This window comes from Notothenia rossii (genome assembly GCF_949606895.1).
Source record: "Notothenia rossii genome assembly, chromosome: 6".
Lineage (NCBI taxonomy): Eukaryota > Metazoa > Chordata > Actinopteri > Perciformes > Nototheniidae > Notothenia > Notothenia rossii.
In genome coordinates, this window is record NC_136909.1 from 80,605,876 (window position 1) to 80,624,780 (window position 18,905).

The 18,905-nt window shown below is 38.7% G+C and overlaps 1 long non-coding RNA gene across 3 annotated transcripts in view; it reads left to right on the forward strand.

The window, feature by feature from the left end:
* Positions 1-4,600: 4,600 nt before the first annotated feature.
* LOC307043201 overlaps positions 4,601-18,905 on the forward strand; it is a 71,445-nt gene continuing 57,140 nt past the window's right edge. For all 3 annotated transcript variants that reach the window (XR_013809298.1, XR_013809299.1, XR_013809300.1), the window contains exon 1: positions 4,601-4,867. This is a non-coding gene — a long non-coding RNA (uncharacterized lncRNA). The remainder of the gene's footprint in view (positions 4,868-18,905) is intronic.

The following is an 18,905-nucleotide window of genomic DNA, read 5'->3' on the forward strand; positions in this document are numbered from 1 at the left end:
AAAAAGTCATTCAAAAAGCTGTTTATTGGCAACATTTCACATTTAGGCCTATTTGTTCTCATGGTTATGTCTTGTGAATTTACCTTTAGAAATATAATCATTTTAAACCTTTGGTATCATAGTTTAATGTTTCCTATTCGGCACACAGACCTGGTTGAAACTTTTGATAGAGATTAAAAAGAAAATTCAAAAAGAGAGAAAGTGAAACTAAACTGACTCTTACTTTATCTGTTATTCGCTTCATTGTGGTACACCAGCAGATAACACTTGGCAATCCTCAAATAGAAAACACTTTTGACACAAATGTGACTTATTAAAATGTCGAGTGTTCAGGAACCGAGGGGGAGGAAATTAGGCCAGGTCAAATGAACCCATTAAGTCTAATATATAAAACAAACATTAGCCGGATTTCCTTCTGGTGAGCCTGGTTCCTATATATAGCTCTGTCACATTAATAACGACTAATTTCACAGTATTTTAACATGACCATGATTGCATTTGCTCATCTCAATATTGTGCATTAAATGTACGTGCCTATACATACATTAGTTTGTCGCCAACAGTAAAAAGTAAAAACCATTAAAAGATTTGGTCATTGAGTATTTTTTTTAACAAAGTCCAAGAGTGAATTTTAGCTATTCTGTTTGTTGTGTGGTTATTTTATTTCTATTCTAATTATTGCGCGTATTTCCCTTTTTTAGTTACATTGCAATAACAAAAGTCAATGACATTATTTTAGGGAATTAAAAGTTATGTAATACGAGCATTATATTGATGCTGGCTTAAAATAGTTTTTAAAATTACAATAATATTGTGGAGTTTGACGTTTTCAGGTTGAACTTTAAAATGAAATCCCAAATAAATGATAGGTACATCATTCTTGCTGTAAATCAGCCTCTATTCAGTTTCATTTCTGTATATTGTATGTTATGATGAAGATTATCTGGAAACATTGAATAACCCGTAATAGTGGGGGCTTTCCTGTTAACTAGAGCTAGCTTTCCACTAGTAGGCAGGGGCGGACTGGGACTGAAAAATCAGCCCGGGACTCTCGAGCGGCCCACTTCGGTACCACCGGCCCACCTCGGTACCGCTAGTAAATACCGCTAGTAAATTGTCAACGTGGGGGGCTGGTGCTAGTGACTTATCCGACCGGCCCACTTCAGTACCGAACGTCCCGATGGCCAGTCCGCCACTGCTAGTAGGCCATCTCGAAAGACAATGTGGAGATCCAACCTTTTACAAGGGTGTTAGATCACTAAGTGCGCTTCCACAATCAAAACCCCAGTACCAAAATATTAGTTTTCAGTCTGGCTCATGTCCCTCGCCTCCCTCGCTTCCTATTGGTATGTTGATATGTATTATGCTGTACTTACTTTAAAATAGCTCTTGGTGGTGAGAACACAAGCTCAGACAGGAATGCAGATTGAGAAAGGAACAAAAAACAAACAAAACTACATAGCAGAACAAATAACACGCCAAAATACAAATATCATCGTACTACTGTAGGCTATCTGTAGAGGTTACATAGTCATGGGTTGAGCTAACTTTAAATAGATCACCACAATGCTGAATCTATAATACAGGTGGTGTGTGATCTAAACTTTCGATCGTTGCATTTTTTGAAAGTCACACATCAGATTTAAATGACCAACAGAGCGTAGGATTGTGTAATAGTGTGGGAGTTGTGTTGTGTCCCAGACTACACCGAGGCATGTGTTGTGAAACAGACAGCCTCGAGTGTTTTAATAACCGTGTGTCTGTATGAGCCTGTGGGAAAAAAGAGGTCTGACTATAGGAAAATAATCCTGTTTGTTTCCACAATAAGCCCAGCTAAGTGTCATAATGATCACGCCCTCTCACCCACTGGCTTTTCTCACATCTGACTGTACAGAGAGAGTTTTGTTTCAACCCTTTACATAAACAACCTCACAAAGGACACTTTAAAGCAGTGGTTCTCAACTGGTCAGGCCTCGGGACCCACTTTTTACTTTGTCAATAAATCGCGACCCAACATTTTTGAACCACTCAAATCTATTCAACAGCATTCTGGTACACTCTGAGAAGAAGAAATATATATATATATATTACTACCCGACATATTAATAATATTTGATGCCATTGTTTTTTTTTTCACTTTGTTCTGACAGCTGAACTTGTCTGTGTGAATTACTTTGTGGGTAAGGGAAGATAGCCCCCATTGGTCTGTCACCTGTCAGTCATCAAACCGGGGGTCATATTTCATTGTGTTCATTTTTATCTGAATATACCATGGATGTATAAAGAGTTCTACCACAAAGTTATTCTCCGTGACTTCCGGCAACAATCTTGATTCTGATTGGCCAGAAGACTCGAAAAAACATCAGCAAAGAGGTTTTATTGAGAAGATGATCACTATATAACAGACGTTTTCAAAACCGTTTATGGTCTCAGGTACTTCCAGTTCAACGCCTACTGCATGCACAGCGTTAGAAAATCGGGCCTTCAAAATAAAAGTTTGACTTGTTTCCCAAAAAACAAAAGCAAACAAAAATGTTTTTTTTAAAAAGAAAATGTCTTCCCTCGCACATCCACGACCCACTCAAAACGGGTCTGCGACCCACTTTTGGGTTGCGACCCACCAGTTGAGAACCACTGCTTTAAAGAACTCTGATCTGACAGCAGCTTCCTTATAAAACCATATTTAATAAAGCACAACAAAGAAATAGTTAAACTTCTTTCTATCCTTTGACATTTGTTCGCTGCGTCCTGGCAGCTGGGATAAAAGATAATCTACATTTACTTTCTCGTTTTGAAATTGCACTCATCAACCCTTTAAATTACTACTTGAGTAATTGATACTAGAGCTTGATTTTGAAAAGAGAGAGAATAGATGAAAGAGCAATGACTAATGAACACGTCTCATCTTGTTCGCCTAATCCCTACAAAAACGATTTAGTTATTAATGGTTTTCATGTTGGGTTATGTGCTGTTAGCATCTCTTGGCCTAAGTGTAACAATTGTATGTCTAGCTGTTGCCCCCTGTTTTCAATCTTTATGTTAAGCTAAGCTAATCACCTGCTGGCTCTTAAAAATATTAAACGCACAAATATAAAGGTGGCTTCACTCTTTTCAGTTTACTAATGTCAAGAAAGCCCATGAACAAAACAACAAGTTGTGTCCTTACAATACCGTCGTCACGTATATTTAACTCAAGATCAACCTGAAGAAATAACAACTTATAATTCTATAGAAAAAAGGATAAATACATGCATTTGTTTAATACAATTGCATTTTTCCTGCATTCTTACCCTATAAATCCTCTTTAAACCCAATCAAAATGATCTTGGAATTCTATTCTGGGGAAACACTGATCTGGGTTATATTTACTTTTACTACACCAACTCACTTCAGTGCGAGTCCAAAAATACAAAATCCTACAATAGATTCCTTAAAATTAGAGGATGAAAGGGTTATTTAAACATCTATAGCCTACTGGGACACGTTTATTATCGCAAGAATAATGACGCGTTTCCACACACATGTTAATCGTAAGAGGACATTTCATACTTTCTCATTGACGCAAAAACTGGGCAGGGCATCTCTTCGTCCATTTCAAATACGTGTGTATCTACAAGAGGAAGTCATCATATCTGTCCCATTGCAGCTTCAGCAGAACAATGACTGACAGAGGTTGACACTTACAAACATGCAAAGCAGTGACAAGACACACAACACACCTCACATTTCCCTTTTTTCAAAACCTGGTGACGACTTTTGAGTAAGGCATTAAACGTAACATGAAACAAGCTGCAGGGAAGTCGCCCGAGCTCTTGACACAACTTCTGCTTTTACTTCCTCTCTGTGAGGTGTGTGAAAATGTGCTGAATTTCCCTGACTTTTTTTTTTTTAAATGCATGACTTCTTTTCATATATCTGCACAATCTCCTGTATTATTAGTGAATGAAGCATGAGGGGAGGAAAAGAGGAAATATCCTCTGCATGTGTCCAGCGTTGCTTGTTTTATTGAACGCAACACTAATGTAGTATTTATGGTATTATTTGAAAAGTGATTCATTGAATAAAATAGGCTTCCTGAGTTATTGATCTCTGGTTTTTCGTATTTATAGCTTACAGTATGTTCTCTAATCAGTGTTTGTGGATCGGATTGGATGGAACAACGTTATTACAATGGTTTTTGGATAAAAAAAAAATGTAACTTTGAAGCTTGTAACTTAGAGTAGTTTGGTAAGAGACGTATATCATCTTTTTAGCCGAAAAAATTGGGTACAGGACCAACTTCTTACAAAAAAAGAAGTTTTAATTTACTCTCCCTGGACTTCAATGGCTGGATGAAAGAACTTGAAGACCACCTGCTGAGAAACATCAGCCAGGTAAGTTTTCATGAGGTCATAAGGGTTAGTAATAGGTGTGTTAGCACTTTAACACAATTGTTAAATGAATGAATATGTCTCACTGTCTGTGAGGGATCCAGTTCTCCACTACTGACAACCATAGAGCTTCATTCGATGAGGCGTCACTTCTGCATAGAGAGGGAAGGACTGAAAGGAGGTGGGTGTGACCAAAATTACAAAATGCATTACACTGGAGGTCTCGCAGCCACTTCAGTATGAATGGTAGAGCTGCTCAGGACATCTGGTGCAGCAAGTAAGTAAGAAAGTTAGTGAGGGAGATAGAGAGGGAGAGGAAGCGCTCACATGCTTTGCTCTGTGTCCAGGATGACTTTTACTCCACCGGGCAAAAGTTTGAAAGTGGAAGAAAATGTCAGGTTTGGTGCAAATCTACAGTCTATGGTGCAAATGCGCGCCGTGCAAAGTAGAAAGGGAAAGGACGTGCAAAGTTTGCGCCTGAAAGCCAGTGATGAGGGGTAAGTGCGAGTTTTTTTTAATGAATAAAACTCACTTCTAAGTTTTAACTTCACAGGTCAGGTGTACTCTCTTCAAACTCCAAACCAGGAAGCTGTTGGTGGGTTTGATACAATTGCATTCACTTAGGTTGAATTTGTGCAACTACACAGTGATATTTCAACACTTTACACAGAAGTAGACATTGTACAAACTGCAGTTTCTAAGAAGTTAAGTGCATTGCTCACTCATGCGCAATGGGCCGTTTGCAAGATAAAAGGAAGTATGCGGTGTCAGACAGAGATAGTAACCAGGTCTTCCTCTTTCTTTTGGATTTCAAAAAAGTTGTTGAATGACATGACTTTACACGCTTTTCTATGGTTGCACCCTGTTTTTTCTGTGTGTATGTGTGTGTTGTATCCATGAATGAAACACAAGCGTCACAGGAGCAGCATCCGGGTTTTTATTAACATTCTTGTGACTTGTGTTAACTTCACTGATCTTTTTATAGTCTGATGATCATTATCAGCATGTGAAGTTTGGATGGTGAGCGTCACCTCCTGGAGAGAGTTACCAGAATCCGGTGGGCGTCACTTAAATGTACTGCACTTTAAGTAACTAGCATATGCTGCGTTCAGGTGCTATCGGAAACGATTAAAGCGGCCTTTTATATGCACCTGCCTCAGAATAAACAACTGATTGGTCTTTTATTTAAACATTATGACAAAACAAACTGAAAATGATGATATTTAGCTGTTAACATGGTATGTGTCCTGCAGCATCAAAACAGTAATGAGAATATTAGACTCATAATTCAGGTTTTCATATGAAAGAACCACACATTTCATGACTCAATTTGGTAGCACTTTACAATAAGACTACCCTTATAAACGATTCATAAAGGGTTTATAATTAGGTTATGAATTCGTTTGTAAACACTTTATTAATCATTAAGAACCATTTATAAACCAGTTCTAACATCGTTTTCATACATCAACACAGGCTCACTATTTGGCAAGATGACTAAGCCTTATATTGGCTACTTAGCGAGAATCAAGTCAGTGAACAACAGATACCAAGGATGCTAGCTGATGAAGGAGACGAAGTAAGCTAGGTAGCCAATATAAGGCTGAGCAGTACAGATACATGTGGGCTCACTATTTGGCAAGCAACTGGTCACAGTTGCCCTGTTTATCTCATGTCTTATAAAAGCTTATTAATGATTTATAAAGTGTTCACAACCTAATTAATTAATTACAAACTATTTGTAAACCCTTTATAAGGGTAGTCTTATTGTAAAGCGGTACCCTGAATCTTACAGTGATAGACTTATAAGTGTGGATGTTGATAAGACAAAGCCATACTCTGCCACCTTGTCAGAATCAGTTTTCTTACAATTGCTCAGGACAAGTACTAAACATTTTTGCCCCAAAGTCCATTCAGTAATTAAAGTGCTTTGGATTGCATCACACAATCTTCCAAAATATGAAAGCCATGAAAAAGACCACAAGACTAGAGGAGAGAGACACTATAAAGATTCTACCAAATGTTGTCTTATTTTCACTTCCTAAGAAATGTTTTTTCTCCCACTCGGAAATATTCAATGACTTTCAAGACTCAGTCTTTTATCTTAGCGTGACCTTCCGTCTAGGATAAATTGATAAAGTTGAAAGAAAAAAGCCTGACACGACATCGCTCAGCTTTTTATTACCTTCTGTTACACATCATCTTGCCACCATTTAATTTCTCCATCACTTGGATTTACATTTGGATCAAAAAGATAGAAGATGAAGATAACGTTGGTGTGTGTGTGTGTGTGTGTGTGTGTGTGTGTGTGTGTGTGTGTGTGTGTGTGTGTGTGTGTGTGTGTGTGTGTGTGTGTGTGTGTGTGTGTGTGTGTGTGTGTGTGTGTGTGTGTGTGTGTGTGTGTGTGTGTGTGTGTGTGTGTGTGTGTGTGTGTGTGTGTGTGTGTGTGTGTGTGTGTGTGTGTGTGAGTTTCATAATGAGTGACTTGGGGTTTCCCTGCCCCTGTTTCTTCCATTCATGTGGCTGGAGACGGAGGGTATAGAGCTGTCAACCCCGGAAACCAGCTGAATATTGAGTGAATGAGTTTGAGGGAGAGAGAGGAAGAGTGACTCTAAATGTGTGCCTGCGTGTGTGCTACAGCAGTGAGATAGATTGTGTGTGAGGGAGAGGCAATACAAGGGAGTGTTTGCATATTTTATTTATACAAAATACCTTTATTAACAGTGGTGTGTTCTTTCAGATCGTGTTTGTGTGTGTGTGTGTGTGTGTGTGTGTGTGTGCGTGTGCGTGTGCGTGTGCGTGTGTGCGTGCTTGCTTGGCCTTATTAGCAAAAGCTTCCTCTTCCTAACTTTCACCATGTTGCATCCCTAGCAACTAAATAATATGATGCTTAGCAGGAAGGAACAAACACACACACGTTAACCATGATATCATATGTTTTTGGCACCGACACAAGATAACATATAACATTAAGAATACTTAAACATTGGAAAGATGAACAGCATTATTCTCAGACAGATTTGATGAGATGTAAATATTCCAGCTGCTGCATACATTAAGTTCAAGATAATCTGTAACTCACATCAACATCCAATCATCAGTGGCAATGTTACTATGGCTGGTAATAAACAAAACTATTTATATACTTGTATTTTCTAATCATGGAATCATGATTATGAGTAAACATAATTCTTGCAATTGAAATACTGCATGTCTGCGAGTCAGTCGTGGCCTCGTCCGCCTCTGATGATCTTGTTAATGCTACTAGGGGGCAGTGCTTCTCCAAAACTGTGTGCGGTCTTAAATTCGTTTTGAAATCAAAAAATCGGAGCAGCTTGCAAAGCAATCAAAGTGAGACATTAAGGATTAGGACAGGTGATCCTTTCAACCCTTGCACTCGTTATATTTCATATGGTAACAAACAGTAAACAAATAAATCAAAAAGCCAAACAATCAAACCTTCTCTGTTTATAGTTTCTCAGACGTTAGGAATTGCTGATTTGTAGTTTGGACTGGTATGGGACAAGACATCTTAAAATGTCATATAGTGCTCTTGGGAAATGCACTGGGATTTTTAAAAGATAGACAAAAGTACTTATTTAATTCTCAATTCATTAATTATGAATATCCCATTATTTTGCAACCCAACTTAGGCTAGCTTTGCACAGAGACTGGAGTCGGGGGTGCCGCTAGCCATAAAATTAACCTTTTAAATGTTTTCCACCTGGATATATGTAGATATTTCTGTAATATTCAGCCGTAAGGATGGGAATTGATTCAGCATTATGAAGTGGCACTTTGATCAGAGTTAAGAATGACCTCTCCATCATACCTGGGATATTCAGCTCTTGTGTCGTGCGCTGAGGTGCTGCATGGAAATGCATTCAAAGCAGGAAGTGACTGATATGGCTCTATTTGCTACGCCACCGCTCACACAAATGAGGGGAAATGAACGTGAGAGATGTTGCTATGGAGATGCAAGCAGAAGTGGAGAAAGGTGTGAAGTTCATCACAGGTTCAAATTCATCCGTCACAGCCGAGTGAGATAACTGTTCAATATATCGTCAGATTGTCAGTTGAAGTATCTGGTAGAGAGAAAAATACAGGAAGAGGAACCAGACTTCATCTAACCAATCAACATATGGCTGCTGTGGGAAGTGAAAGCATGTTGAATGCTCGACTAGAATAATCTAACATAATCTCAGCTGGTGTTGCATAGTCAGGCCTCCCTTTCCTGTCATGCTCAATGAAGTCTGAGGACATTTCTTCCGGAAATCTGAGCACACTGTTGTTGGAAAGAGGCTAGACGAATAGGTAAGAACAGGGAAAATAAACTTTTGTCATAATTCAAACACTACAGAAAACAGAAGAGGAAGCAAACAAAATGAACCGTCCAATCAAATGGCTGAAAATGACTGCTTAAAGAAATTACCATGTTTATTTAGGAACAAAAAGATTAACCTTTACCTTGCAATAAATGTCCCTTTGTTACACCAGGAACAAATCGAGAAACACAACGTATTTTTACGTTTAAAGTTAAAGGTGGGGTAGGTACTTTTGGAGAAACCAGCTCGAGTGCGCTAGAATTTGAAAATACACAGCCGGAAAAAATCTGCCACTTCTTTACAGAGCCCCTCCTCCAACACACACGAACGTGCACATGACCAATGAGGGCACGAGATAAGTTTGTGCACAGATTGAAGGCTGACAGGCAGGTAGGCCATCCAGTTATTTTAGCCGGGCCGGCTCAGATGATTGGTCGTGCTTTTTAAAGCGCCACGGCTTCCACAGATGACATTTTTTAATGTATTTTTTGTCAAAGCACTTAAGATATTAATTGCTATCGGGATGTTAAGAGCATTCCATGGAATATAACAAAGAGTGTATCTCGAGCCGGTTTCTCAAACTTACCTACCATACCTTTAATGTGTCGAACTTCCCTTTAGCTCCTGTTTTGGTCCCCACCAATCTCCTGAAATAGAAATGTGGGTCTTTAATTGCTAAATGCACAACTGTGTTAACAGCAGGTAGCTAATTTCTGCCTGATGTTTGATGCTTGGTAGGTGTGGTAGTTGGAATTGTATTATGTTAAAAGAAAATCTGCTACTTTTGGTGCCTTAATTGATAAGAAAAAACCAAATCGTTGACGTTGCAGATGTAAAAACCAAAACAATGAGCTAGCAGATGCTAAAGCGCTCTGCAGAGCTGAGAGGAACTGCTGGGTCAGGTTATTGTTCTCTGTGCGTTTGTCACTGCTAGAGATCCCTTTCACATATTTGAAGCCATTCGATCCATTGTGAATACAAATATTACTCAGCACTAACAACCTCAAACCGTCAGAGCATACAAACTAAACGCCAAACGTACTCCCACCAAGGTGACTGAGCTTGCTGCTACAGTTCAGTCATTTACAGAAGAGTTTAAGTGAGTTTGCTTCACTTCCCTGAGCATGCAGTCAGCAGACGTCTTTAGAGGCTTCCTCTGCTGCAGAGACATGCAAACCACAGGTAGCTCATTCAAATGAAAGTAAACCTTGTGTCTATTTGTGCAGGGTCAAATACAAATGTGTAGGCAGCGATTCACATTACACACACACACACAAAGACTAAAAATAGCTCGAGTCATCTTAGTTCCAAGTGTAGTCCTTTTGGAAGCCATTGAAACATAGATTTGTCCTGATTCAATGAAATGAAAGCTGCCACTATGCATGGAGGGGATTTACTTTGAACTCTACTAATACAGGATTCTGTGTTTGATTAACACCTTAAAAAAAAGGTTGCAGCTGCATTTCCATTTCCATGTTCTCACTTCAGTTGAAGCAGTACCTTGTTCCTCTGCGTGTTCCTGCTGTTTCACAACCTTTAGTTCCTATGAAACCTCTTCCCAACCGCGGTGGATACAGTCACAGATAAAAAGTGGCTTCTCTTCACTTTTTTTTGTTGAACATTGTGTTTTCCCAAGCAACTGCTATGTCTCACTTCCAGCAGAAGTAGTTTCAGTGAAGTGTTGTAGACTCTCATTATGGTCTTTGTATAATTAGTTTGACATAAAAGGAAATGCTTATTTACTGAGCGTTGGATTAGAAGATACCTAGCCCTCTTATAAATGGAGCCAGGCTCGGCAGATAATTAGTACAGCTTAGCATAAAGACTCAAAGCAGTGGGAAACGGCTAGCTAACACCTACAACATGAAGCTACCATGAGGAAACGAGCAGAGAAACCAGGAAGTCACTGCACGGTTGCTGTTCGTCAGGGAATGATTACAGAAATCTGCATTGGCCAGAGATGCTGCTGAAAAGATAACCTTGTATTCTTTTGAGAAATATTTCCAGCACACAATTCACCCTAAATGATAACACTTCTGTATATGTAGATTGAAAACACGAGCTACCATGCTGTTTGTAATTAGATAGCTTTATCGTTGGTAGGCACGTTATTGAACTTTGGTGAGAACAAGGCTTGTAGCGTGCCCCTGCCTCCAGTCTCCCAGCTCAACCAATCACATCATGTTTTTAACTTCATATTTAGTACAAACATGAACATGTTTTATCTTCAAACTCTTGGCAAGAAAGCCAAATAAATGTTTCCCTAATCGCCACCTATTCCCTTAATGTTCTTGGATTACTTTTCACCCTGATATGAATATTTCCTGCATCATATGAAATGAAATTGCAAAGAAAGAAGTACCTCCACCCTTGAATCATAGCTCAACTTCATACATTGTGCAGCCTTACTTGTGAGTGCTAAAAGCTTTCACATCCTCTTTTGAACCTCAAGATGTCACAGGTAGGGACATTGAAATGGTGACACAATGTTGGATGACAGAGTGTTTGAGTCCGCATTGGAATACTATTAAAAAAAGGATACAGTTAGTGTGCATTGTGCACTTCCTCTTCTGACTTTGTCAAGCCTCGAGCGATTCTGACATAACATCCCTGCTAGGCAAAAACCCTCCTATCTCAATCATCTACACTTTTCATGAACTAATAACAGCGACCTTGTTTCTAGCTCGACAGTCAGCGTGTTGCATATTTCAAACTAGCCAATGGGCTTTGAGCTTTTTCCGAAAGCCTCTGAATTTATGAGAAACAAGATCTTTTATCTGAGGTTGAAAAACCACAACTTGTTTTAAACAATTTTCACATGACAAGAGCAATGTTTCCGTGAGGGTTTTTAGAAAAGTCTGTGAGGGAGTGAGAGGAATGCATATCTGTGCTCACCTTAGTGGGAGTGTTTAGTCTTTTATGTGGATTTTATGAGGTTGTTTGTGCATACTATAAGAGTGAGTGGGTGCATACCTGTCGCTCCTGTGGCCAGCTGTAACCTTTTATACTATTATTTTGTTGGCATGCTAATTAGGACAACCTTTCAGCAACAGTCATGTCAGGTCTTAATGTGTGCACACAAAAATGTGTCTGACTGTGTGTATATATATATTTGCACACATATTTTCATATATTTATATACATTTGTTTTTATATTCGGGACTGTGGGAAACAGCTTTTCGATCTCTCTGTCTGTACACACAAACTAGAAGATTGACAAGTTGACTTTGTCTTATCAAATGAACTGTTTATCTTCTGAAATCTTATCAGCTGGTAACTTACAGGAGATTTAGTCTGTGTGGGGGTGGGTCTGATCACGTGTTTGTTTAACTACCTCCATGAAGACAGGCGACAGGAGGGCTGTGTTTTCTTTACTTTCTCAGAATGATGTCTCAGAAAGTGTCTGATGTGGTAGCACAAAAAACAAGAAAATAGCTAATTCGTTTTGTTGCCAATGCTATCCAGATGCTTTATTTGCTCATTGGTGTCACAGAAGAGGTCTGGGCCTGAGGGCTAAATGTGTGTGAAATAGGGAGAGAAGAGGATGAGGAATAAACAGAGAACTAATGTGTAAGAACAGGACTGTTGAATAAGAAGATGTCACAGGTTTGTTATAGATAAGCAGAATGCAGTCCATACAATAGTGCCGGAGCCATATTGCCAAAATCTTCTGCCAAGATTTATCTTACTGTCCCAGCGATGTAAATAACCATATGTTTTGTCAAAAAATAAATGGTCTATAATATGAAATAGCCACAAGGCCAATTTTGGTATTTTTCTTTGTGAAAGGAAGACTCAACACATTTAAAATACATACGGTATAGTTCCAACTTATTTACAAAGAAACACATTATACATATTTCCGTTTATACTCTGATGATTACAATGAACCGAATGGTAATGTGAAGTTGGATATAATAAAGAAAAGTCGCTATCTGTTCCTCAGAACATTTCGGACACATTTGAGAAGGGCTGGGCAATAATTACATTTCATTTATGCAATGGAACTGTATTTCATAAACATGTACATCATGATATCCTTATAAACAATAATGGCATCTACCGTGATAATAACAAGCACATTATGGATATTAAACAGAGTTTGAGCTCGTTATCTCAACATATGATTTCATACCACTCCATTAAGAGACGATATCATATTTAATTATTTATGCAAACAACTGTGCAGAACCTGTAGCATTTTGACATCGCAATAGCATGAAGGAATAATACATGTAATCTTAATAAGCAACTCACGAAAGGTCTTTTATCAGCATTTAAACTTTGAATTGGACTTTGAGTTGCTCTGTCAGAATTGTAGTTGTAACAGCTCACTCACACCCATCATGTTTGTGGTTTTGTGGTAAGGGGCTGTTGGGCGGCCTTGCTGGTTTACAGTTAAATCTACTGGAGTGGTTTCCAGTAAGATGCAACTGGGTGGATGTACGATGTCTGACAGTTCATACCACTGAGGGGTTAACCATCTCCCACTGTGCAGTTTCTCTCTAACTAACGGCTCCCCGATGTGCTCAGTATACTGTAGTGGGGTTTTTAGTCAGAGCTACTGGTTTCCAGCAAAGACCCAGTGCCTTCACAGCAGAGGAAGTGGTGGTGGAGGCTGAAACTGTTCAGAAAAAGAAAAGGAAAAAAGTTCACTTGCATATTGCTTATCTTTTATGTAAAATATGTTATTTGCATCATTTACATATCTGTTTGAATTTCATTGAGCTGATGCTACAGTAACTTGCTGTGAGCGAAACAGGGACAGAGAAGGGTTCAAAGCCACAGCACACTACTATTAACATATATTATTTTTTTTACACAGAGCTGATATTTGTTTGTTTGTAACAAAAACTACCAACAAAATGCTGACCAGATTAATGTTAAGATATTTTGACAGTAAAGTTACAAAAAACACCCACATTTACTTTTTGCTCTCTGAAGTTTTTAGCACGCCACATTGACTTACTTAGATGCACGTGTAGCCAACGTCATCACATTGTGCTAAGCACAGGTTTATATCGCCATCTGGTGGAAAAGCTCAGCCATGCAGCTAGGTGTAGGGACCTTTTATATATCTGTCTGAACAATGAGTTGCTGCCACAGAGAAGAAAAGACACAGCAGGTTAATCTGATGATGTTGAAGTAGGATTATCTAGTTGGATTAAAAAGGTAATACTTTTTGAGATGCTGTTAAAAGCATTGAAAAGGAATGCATCTTAATAAACGTGTAATGGGAAATGTTCATTATATCTTTGGCATTTTATAAACTGTACCATTAGTAATCTATTAATCAAAACTACAAGCTTGATTTCACTCCTTGTTAGCAACAGATTGAATCATTATTCAGTTATCTATTTTTTCTTTTTTATAATATTTTTTTATTGAGTCAGGCACAATGAGTTACATAAATACGGTCTTTAGTTTTCCTCCTCATCATTCGGTGGTCAGGTAGTACTCCTAAAATGGCAGTTTCTGCACACGGTGTCAATACCACGTCCAAGGACTCAGCGAGGTGTTTGAAAATGCTTGACCAGTATCCTTGTAGGCGAGGACAAGACCAAAACATATGAGTCATGTTTGCTGGTGACATGTGACATCTGTTAAGTATCCGTGACATTAGGGTATATTTTGGAGAGTTTAGAGTTGGTGTAATAGATACGGTGGACAACTTTAAGTTGTATTAGGTTGAGCCTGGAACAGGGCGTTCTATTGTTCACTCTCACTAATGCGCTCTCCCAGACCTCATCATCTATTGCTTGGACTAGTTCCTCTTCCCAATCTTGTTTGATTTTACCAAGCGATGTTTCTGTGAGACGGGAGATGGAATTGTAAATTCTTGAAACCAGACCTTTTTCGGTTGTTAGAGTGTCCAGCATTGAGTCAATTATTGAATCCGGAGGGATATTGGGGAAGGAAGGGTTGTTTAGTTTAACCTAGTTACAGACCTGGAAGTAGCAAAATAGATGAGAGGCTAAATTAGTCAGAGAGTTGGCTAAAGCTACCGAAAACATTGTTGATGTAAAGGTCTCTTACTCTGATAAGACCTAATCTCTGCCACATAGAGAAGGCCCCATCAGTGTAAGGGGGGAGAAAGAGATGGTTGTTGCGAATGAGACTAAGAATAGAGGATCCATCAAGTCCATGAGCCTTTCTAAATTGGGACCATATTCTTAGGGTGGAAACAACTATCGGGTTATTCGAATATTGAGTCGGCCGGTTGGGTAATGTAGATGTAAGCAAAGCCAAAAGTGAGGTAGTAGGACAGGATTTGGCTTCAAGCTCACACCAACTCAATGTTGGTTCCTTAATCCATAGAATTACTTTGTGGATATTGGCTGCCCAATAGTAGTGTCTTATGTTTGGAAGCGCCAATCCTCCTGTAGTTCTGTGCCTTTGTAAAAGCTCTCTCTTAATTCTACTTCCCTTGCCATAAAAAAGAGGAGATTAGTGTGTCTATTTTTACAAAAAATGATTTGGGTAGGAAGACTGGCAGACATTGAAAGAGGTACAGGAAGCGAGGGAGCACGTTCATTTTGATACAGTTTACCCTCCCAGCGATGGTTAAATGTAAATGATTCCACCTTTCCAAATCAAATTTGAGTTTGTCAATTAGTGGTGGGACGTTGTTTTTGTAAAGGTCTGAGATTATTCAGTTATCTTGATCTCATTTTATTCTATTCTCTTTATTTGAGTTATTGAGTTAGACGGCCTTTAGACCTGAAGAGAAAAGAAAGTCATGCACACATTTACTATTGTTTTATAACCATAGCAACATTGCATTACTGATATCTGGAAAAGGAGGGCTTTGCAGCATTTAACAGTGTGGAAAATAAACTAAGAAACTGAATCTTTTAAACATAGAAATCTTGTTATATGACATCCCTTAACTGCACAGAAAAGTCTCTATAAGGGCAACAAAGACACAGATATATGTAGGGCGTACTTAAATCAAGAGAACAATCCAATTTTTAAACATATCAACAAATAGTTATGTCTTTGTCAGCTTTGTAGAGGTTTTTGAAGGCTCCATTTTATTCTCAGCATCTCACTGATAAATAAATGTTGACCTTGGTGTATGTCCCTGTGATCACCAGAAGAGGGCAGTGTTTTCCACATCATCCCCTCAGCTGAGTGTCTGCGGTTTATTTCAACCTCTGTCATTTCCAGAGGGGGAATATTTGAAACCCGATCCCCTGAGGAATGGCTGCTATCGATTGGTCGGGTGTCAGCTGCTGGTATTGATCGGAGACTTCGGGGGAGAGCAGTGAGAAGCAGGCAGGCTGCGGTTCACACAGTGGAGGAGCTCAGCTGTGCCAGTGCATTAGGCTAATTCCAGTGAGTGTGTGTGTGTGTGTGTGTGTGTGTGTGTGTGTGTGTGTGTGTGTGTGTGTGTGTGTGTGTGTGTGTGTGTGTGTGTGTGTGTGTGTGTGTGTGTGTGTGTGTGTATATATTGATTGAGCTGCAGTTGAAGTTCTCTTGTATTGTCTAACAGTGAAGCAGCTGTACCATCTCAGGACACTACTCAGGATGTATATGTCCATCCTCGAGGGAATACTCCACTGTTTGTCGCCTCTTCTTTTACAGAGAACAGTTGCTGTCCAAAAAACAAAGAAAAAGGATTCCAGTTTATGGTCATCATGTTCATCCTCTTATGTGTGAGCATGCTAATATTAGCTAATTAGTACCAAAGCACAGCTCAGTTGATGAGAAAGTCATTTGTTAATTATTTTAATTATTATGTATATTAATACATTTTTTTAAATAAAAAAAACATGTAATTTATTTATTTACTATATTATTTAATTATTACAGTTTATCCCGAGGGGAATATAAATGTCTAAAACTAATTCTTATGACATTTTATCCAATAATTATCAAGATATAGAACTAGAGGTCAACAAGATCACTGTATCAGATTTATTGTCTATTCTTTAAATAATTGTTGAGATATTGTCTGAAACAAATGAACCCTTATGTTGTGTTCGGGTCTTCCGTCAAGTTAAAATTATATAATAACTACGCTCTAGTTTTTTTTTTTGGAACAAGGCTTCATGATATCCTCCACAACAGCTGTATAAACACTACAAAACTGATTTTGACAATTTTTGCCAAGTCTGAAGGTCTGAAGTGTATAATTTGGTTTTCGGGCCAGGGGAGACCCAGCAGAATTGTTTTGGGTGACTCGAGGTCAAATTTGGCCCAATCAAGATTAATCTTTGACTTTAGACACCCCCCCCCCTTCATCAACTGTAACCATTTTTCTTTGCAACATGCACCTGGTCTCCCCTCCCTCTGCCCCCCTCCCCCCATGGGAACTCCACCTTTCTCAAAGAATATGTACACTAACACTTGAACCTGAACACACATATGCACGTGTGCAATATGTGGTGTAATGTGTTTTGGGCCATAACATTAAATTACAACAGGATCGTACGGTTATGAATGCATTATAAGTTAGTAGTTATGATGTAGTTAAAACAATATTGGATGATAGTCATTTTTTGTGTGTGCTTTGGAATGAGACAAATCATGCGTCAAAATTGACCCGCGAACACCATGAACGGTATCAGCTTCTGAACACAAGGGTTAACAGACAGGCCAACAATGCCATCACTGACTGGATTACGATGCCAAAAAATGCATGATTGACTGAATAAAATTAAAATAAAATAGAATATTGAAGTGCGAGTAATCTCACGTTTGAAAATTCAACCAACCACTAAATAATTCTCATTTGTACTTATGAAATGAGTTAATGGTTAAGCTTTTACCAAAATACTTTCTGATAAATGTTCTGTGACTCAATGAGTCAGGCACTCAACTCATTGTGGAGCTCTAATATATTTTACATTTGTAAAAGCAGTGACTTAGGAAAATGGTGAATTTCATGAAGTCATGCCTTGATGATTCCCAGTGTAATGAATGTGGGCAATGATAATAATAGTAAAGTATCAGATTAGGGCGAGCATGAGCTTCAATGAGACACTGAGTCATAACTGGACACCCACCTGCAGCAGAGACCCTGGTGGTCTCACTCCGGCTTTAATCAGGGGAAACACACACATTTTCCCTCTTTCTGTCACACAGTCAGCCAACAACATCAAACACATGCACATCTGGCAATACACACACATGCCTCACACACTAATACAAACTCATTGGCAGAGGACCCCATGCCGAAACAGGATAAAACACTTTTCTGAAGGGAAATTCCCTCACTCCACTCCTTTTCTATCCCAGCACCCCCCATGTCTGTCCGTGTGTCCCGGTGGGCTAATCAGAAACACAAAAGCTTCTCAGTGAACCGTCTGGATGGACATGAGTCAGCCCCTCTGACTCATGACTTGCATCCAGACCAATCTGTGGGAGGGTGAGGAGGGATGTGGGACAGAAAGCACTCCACGGTCTAACATGTGCCTAAATGAGACGATGATTACTTTAGGTTGAGACTGATTCATCTTTATTTTGGATCTTGCTCGCTGGTTGCTAAGTAAATATCCTGTTAGGATGCAATACGTCAGTGTTACCGAGTGACCACTGTTTGATGATGTTATCCTCTTCGATATGAAGTTTTTCAACAGCATGTTTTGTGTTTCTGTTATCTTAGAGACATTCGATTTTTACTTTCGATATTTAAAAAACGCAACAGCCAGTCTAGTGGCAGCTTTTTTACCTTTGCGTTGTTCTTTTTGGCATATTGTTCTTTCTAAACTGATTACAAACCTGGTAATGACTTAGGATATCATTATGATCATATATTCTTTTGGCATTTCTGTTGTGTAAACTGACTTTATAGTCACTAATGACCACTTCATATGACTCTTTACTAAGGTACCAAAGTATTTCTATCAGGAGTTGATGGAACAAACTGCTTCAAAGCAGGTCAGATAGATAGATAGATAGTTAGATAGATGCATAGATAGAGAGATAGATAGTTAGATACATAGATAGATACATACGGTAGATAGATAGTTAGATACATAGGTAGATAGATAGATAGATAGATAGATAGTTAGATACATAGGTAGGTAGGTAGATAGGTAGGTATTCAAATACATAGATAGATTGTTAGATACATAGATAGATAGATAAATAGAGAGATAGATAGTTAGATACATAGGTAGATAGATAAATAGATAGATAGATAGTTAGATACATAGGTAGGTAGGTAGATAGGTAGGTAGTCAGATACATAGATAGATTGTTA